The 6,509-nt window shown below is 36.0% G+C and overlaps 1 protein-coding gene across 2 annotated transcripts in view; it reads left to right on the forward strand.

Annotated features, from left to right (window-relative positions):
- crlf1a (cytokine receptor-like factor 1a) overlaps positions 1 to 6,509 on the forward strand; it is a 23,548-nt gene that overhangs the window by 11,552 nt on the left and 5,487 nt on the right. The window lies entirely within an intron of this gene.

Raw genomic sequence — 6,509 nt, forward strand, 5'->3', positions numbered from 1 at the left:
CACGCACGCACACACACACAGGTACGACGGCGTATTAGGGCCATGTTGCAGATGAAAAAAAGGAGGAGCAAATCTCTGAGTAAAAAACTCAGAATTTCTGAGATTAATTTCAGAAATTTTCGAGAAAAAAAAAACAGGAAATTCTCTTATTTTGAAAAGTCGCAAATTTGCGAGAAAAAAACCTCAGAAATTCCTATAATTAAAGGCAGAAATTTGCAACATTTAAACTAGATTTTATCTGACATGGTAAAATCAGAAATTTACAAGAAAAAAAACTCGTTAATTTATGAGGAAAAAACGCTGAAGTTTTCAGGAATGGCTAAAGGGCGATTCCACCCGTTTTCACGACCTTGAGCATCTTTAATCCGCTCTAGTTTAAAAACTAAAACACACCGAGACTTCAAACCTGGACTGGATTATTCTACACTGATTGCATAATGTTTAAAACCAAGTGTGTGATTTATGAAACATATATTTGATATGTGAAACTTAAGGAAATATGGTGATTTCAGCACTTTTTATGCATTTTGTAAACAAGCATGGCCGGATGGAGAGAAATTATGCTGCTATTATGCTATTTTAGCTAATAAAATAACTACCGAAGGATAAAACTGCAAGCTTATAATAATATAGTAATGGCTCGCCATCACCTCCTCAGATACATTTAAAGAATTTGTGTTAGTAACTGAGATTCAAACGGCTTTAGCTTCAGGATGCTGACTCCACGTTTGACTTTACATGGTTATCTCCCTCTGTGTTATTAACACAGACAAAACACTGGCTTCAGCTTTCAGACGAGGCTGTTCCAAAGTTCGTCTCTGATTTTACACTGATAGGAACCGAAGTTGTGTTCCCTTTTAAAGTGGAGTTATGAGGTCTGTTGCTTCGCTTCAAACAGTTTCAGCAAACGGAGCGAGCCGAAATCCCCCCCCCCCCCGTGCCAGATCCACATGTGTGCCCACACCTGGACACGTGTGCTTCTGTTTCGAATGCACGTTCGAAGTGGCTCGACGTGACTTTTGTTGCAAACCGTCGCCATGTGAAAAGAAAAACAAAATTGAACTGAAATGTAACGGGCATCTCTTTTGACAACACGCTGATTTTCCATTTACTCATGCTCAGTGGACACACAGAAAACAACACACACACACACACACGGCTGGAATGTTTCATGCTGATCCTCGAACCTAATCTGTTCTCCAAGGCGGCTGCAGACCCTGAGGCCAGAACAGTTTGGCGTTTTGAGGCTTTAAGACTTGGATTTGAAATAATACAACCTGATTATCTTGGAATTCCTCACCTGACTCACTCCCAGCACTCTGAACTGGGGGGAGGAAAAAAAAAAAGTTTTCGAAAGGGATATTGCGTTTCTAAGGGTGGACACGCCACAGGCGAGGAGACAAGCGTCCATCAAGCTGTAATCCCTTTCTTCTCACTAATGTATGCAAGCACACACCTGTATACACACCTGGAGGGCAGGGCTGGGACTCATATGGAAACAGACGGGCAGCCAGAGTGTAGGGGTGGGCGTTTTCACACACGGGGGTGGGGGATCTGCATGAGCCCTGTCTGGTTTTTTTGTCTCGGTGACGCAGCCTTCCTTTATGTTTTTGCTCTATGGAAGCAGACCATAAAAAACCACACACCTGTGTCAGGCTGCTGTGAGTCACATCCTCAGTCATGTGCAGTCAGTTCTGAGGAGGAGGTGGAACACCTACAGCTTTTCTGCATTCCTCAGTCGCAGGGAGACGTAAGGAGCGAGGAGGCTAGAGGAAACTTGTATCGCTGTTTGACTCGAGGATGATGACGTGTCGAGGAGTGACACCAGATTATTACAGTGATTCATGGGTTTTTCTAGAGTTCACCCCTTTGATCTATAAATACCTGAAATTTGCAAAAAAARGTGCTTTTCTTCTGTGTATGCCATTTTATTATAAACACACACACAATGAACATGCTCACTTTAATTAGATTAAGTCGATGCATCATGTTCCCGTTAGGAATGTGCTGGGGTGTTTTGCTTTGGGCATTAAAAAAATTAATCACTGTAATAGCACTGAAACCTAAAACTCCACCAACTTTTATTTTTTCGAATAACTATTTATTTCCCCTGAACCAATAACTGTTTGCAAGCAACCATTATCGCAGTAATAGCACTTATTTTACCAAAAAATGTACATAACTAGTTCACATATTACACAATAAAATACTTTTTTCAGGCGTGAAAAACTTAAATGACTATGTTTTGATTCATTTTGCACTCAAAATTTATCTTGTTTTTCATTTTATGAACATTGTCGAATTCATTTTAATTCACTTCAGAAGTTTGTGTTGTTATGTAAGTCATGTTGAATGACAAGATAAGACCTGGCAGGAGATTTTTGTTCTTTAAAATAGTAATTTCAATTGAGTTTAACCAGTCGAGTTAATCTAAAAATCAACAAATTATTGAGTCAGTTCTAAATTCAATTCAAGTCAAATCAAATCAAATCAAAAATACTTTATTGATCCAAAAGGGAAATTACAGAATTACCTTTTTACTGAGTGATAAATGTCACTTGCAAAAATATTGTAAATGTCAAAATGTTGGGTTGTGCAAAATGTTAAAAAACGAAAAAGAAAAAATAAATAAAATAAAATAAAAAGAAGAAAATAAAAACAGTATACAGTAAACCCTCAAAATTCATGGGGTTGCATTCTTAGAACACCCGTGAATCATGAGGGATTCAAAGGGATAGGGTAGGGTAGGGATCCAAAAGTGGCTTATAAATGCAGGTCTTTAGAGCTTAAACAATAAATATACTCCAAGTACATAATATACTGTATAAATTTATTTTAATTGAATGAAAATACAATAAAATGTAGGTTTACTGACCAAAATTTACCAACTCACTGAAACTGTATTTCTGGTTTACAATAAATTGTGGGATTACATCAACAATCTGCAAAAGACCGAGTCTGCAAATTTTGAAATGCGACTTCGCAGGGTTCACTGTACAATGAATTGCAGATTTTATTAACTTATTATTTTATTCATAGTGGAACAGAGTAAATATATCAAATGTTAAAAGTATTAAATTGTACATTTTTATTAAAATATAAGGTATTTCTGACATTTATATTAGCAAAACATCAACAAGTAATAGTAACAAATTAGTATTCATCTGACCACAAGATAGTTTTCCAATTRGCCTTATTCCGTTTTAAAACAGCTTTGACCCAATGAAGATGTTTCTTTGTGTTCACGTGTGCTTTTTCCTTTGCATGATAGAGCTTTCATGGGCAAAAATATTGACTTTCAGTCTGGTCCTTTGATAATATAATTATGGGATATTTGAAGTCTTAGATTTTACTAAACATTTTACAGTTTCTCAGTTTCAACGTTTGACATCTTGGCCACATTCTACTGTGAATAAAACAGAGGTTCATCTGCAAATCATTCTTTTTATACTTATACATTGAGTGGCATCCTAACCTTTTCAGAATTGGGGTCATACGTGTTTTTCATTCAGTTATACATGTTTTTCTTTTGTAAGTGTTGATTTATATTCCATTAAGAAGCTTTTATGTTTAATAAACTCATTAAATTTATTTTTTACAAATAGATATTGAATGAAGTCATATGGCTTGGTTATTCTTTGAGTGTAACTTCGTGTAGAACTGAATTTGCCATTTGTTGCAAAATATCATTTTTTTATTTTTTTATTTATTTTTTGCTAAATTAACTAGTTTACCTCAATGACACGAACAAGATCTACTTTAGTATCAGAAGTCGGTTTGTTTAATTTAGCCCCTTTCAACAGAGCTGTGTGTAATTTACATCCTATTGTGTCATTTCCACCTCCTGCATCTCCAGCTTTAGATCTGGCTCGTCTGACACACCCTCCCACTCCTCCTCACTCTCGATCACTTCTTAAGGAGAGTTTCAGTGTTGTTTGGAAACAGTAACTAAAAATAGTCTGTCTTTAGAGGGAAAGGAGTGTTGTGGGAAGATAAGATGGTGCATTAACGGACTGTTGCTGTGAAACTGATAATTACAGAAGAAACCACAACCTCCCTTAGTGAAGAGTTGGATCGCAGTCGTTCCACTGTAAACACAGCAAGCATCACCAGAAAGTTGAAGAGGTTTTGAGATGAATCTAATACTGTTCTTATAGCTGATACCAGCTGTGTCATGATGAGTTTGATCCAGGTTTGTCAAAAAGCTCCGTGAAGTTTTACTCCACGCTTTTGCTCCTTAAAGTGATCTCTGACTAGTTGTAACATTTCACATTATTTGAGTTACATTTGCTTCAACAAGACTGTAAAAATGTTGGAGGCTGATTAGTTTTTATGAAGTAAAAACATAAATTGTCGCATGTGATTTATGCCACAAAGCATTCTGGGTGAATGATGCTGCTTACCGGTGCTCCGGTCCAAGCTCTATCCAGTTTGATCATTAATTTTAAACAATGTCTGATGTTCAGCCCTTTTAAATGAAACCTGATCTCATTGACAGAGAGGAGAATGTAGAAATGAACCAGTCTGTCACTGAAAATTATGATGGAGGACAAAAGAGCTGCTTCATGGAAGGAGAACCTCAGCTTTAGCCTTTTATCTTTCATGTTAACACCTGAGCTAATATAGCTAATATATATGGCAATATATGGCTAATAAATATAGCATTATCTCCCAAGCTATAACATAACTTTGGATCATTTCAATCCATACATTGTGTAGAACAAACTGTGTTTTAGTCTAAACCAGTGTTTCCCAAAGTTGGGGTCGGGACCCAAAGTGGGGTCCCGAAACATCAAGGTGCGGTCCTGAAAAGATTTTCTGAATTAATTACATTTTTTGCCTTAGTTGTTACAAAGGAGTGAGGTTAGTATATTTAAAATGGATAAATGTAGTATAAAAATATTGTTACTATGCCCATGTTTAGTTGACCTGATAAAAATGTTTATCATCCAAAAACAGCTGGGGGCACAGGTCTCTGCTACTGTTATTTTGTGGGTCAAAAGCTGAAAAGTTTGGGAACCATTGCACTTTGGTTCCCAAAGTTGGGCTTGGGACCAATTATGGGTCATGAAGCACCTTGGATAATCTCCAGAAATCAATTTAAAGGGTAATAAAAATAATTGCTGATGTAATCTTTTCCCAATAACTATTACAAAAACACAAAATAAGTATAAATAACTATATTTGTCTACTAGCTGTTTAGATTGTCAAAAAGCCTGTGTTTTTATGGTTATTAACAAAGTTTGTGTACTCAGACCAGTAATATTTGGGGTCACAAGTTTTTGCCATGGATACTTTGTGGGTCAGAAGATAAAAAGTTTGGGAACCACTGCTCTAAACTACAACCCATAATTGTCATCCTCAGAATGCATTGTGTCAGTAAAAAAAAGATGCCATATTTAAGTGAAAAACCTAATAAACATATACATTTTTTAAATTAAGTATGAGTTTTCACGTCACAAACAAGAACTTTTATTAGCATATAGAAATAATAACATTAAGGGCAACATGTGCAAGTAGTCCCTTGTCAGCTTAACATTGTTTACTTTTAAAACTCTTGGTGACTCGAAACAAAACTGCTTAAATGGACTTATTCCGCTCTATTCTTCCGTCTCCATCCTCTCTTTTTCCCTGTTTTAAGTTTTTTTTAAGTTTGTTTATGGGATGTCATTGTGAATGGAAACCGAGGATCGTATTAAAACGATCTCAAAAGCCCAAACCAAAACAAGCACAACATTAAGACAAAGGTCTGTCACTGCGTGTTTGTTTGTTGAAAAGATGATTGCTGWCAGATGAAAGAGCATTCGCCAAAATGTCGAACCATCAGAACCTTAAAGGCAACGAGAGACCACAAACTTCTGTCAGAACTGAACCAACTTCTTGTGTAACATTAATACAACAACTGGGGACTTTCAAATTCCTTTTTTTTTTCTTGGCTAAAAGTAAACATTTAAGTAAAAAAATGTACTTGACATTTACACAAAGTGCACTAACCCGACCAAATCTTTTAAAATCTTTGCTCGTTTACTGTGTGCCAACCTCCCAACACCTGCAAGTCATTAATAATATAAAACACCAAATGTCAGATCTGCTTGTGCTTTCATAATGATGTGGTTCTGATACTGATGAGCTTATTTATCACCCATTTACATGGTCAAACACTTTTAATTTGATGTACCAACATGACACCCAGATGTGGAGGAAAACAAGCATTTTAGTGTATGACAGCAAAACATCAAACACTATAGCTCAGATCTTTAGAGAACATATGGAGAATATGAATAATTATCTTACCTGAAGTAGATGGCTCTTTGAAGGTCCTATGTTTGGAGAAACAGTGTTTAATTCTGACAGGATTGACAATCTAATGGCCAGTCTGATCAAGACAAAAGTGGATCACAATGCAATTTACAATTTGAATACTATTTATTTAAAGAGATCCCTGATTAGTTGTAACATTAGACTTTATTTGATAAACATATATTTTAACTGTAAAATAAAGACTGTAA

The sequence above is a fragment of the Austrofundulus limnaeus genome, unplaced genomic scaffold (assembly GCF_001266775.1).
Source record: "Austrofundulus limnaeus strain Quisiro unplaced genomic scaffold, Austrofundulus_limnaeus-1.0 Scaffold61, whole genome shotgun sequence".
NCBI lineage: Eukaryota > Metazoa > Chordata > Actinopteri > Cyprinodontiformes > Rivulidae > Austrofundulus > Austrofundulus limnaeus.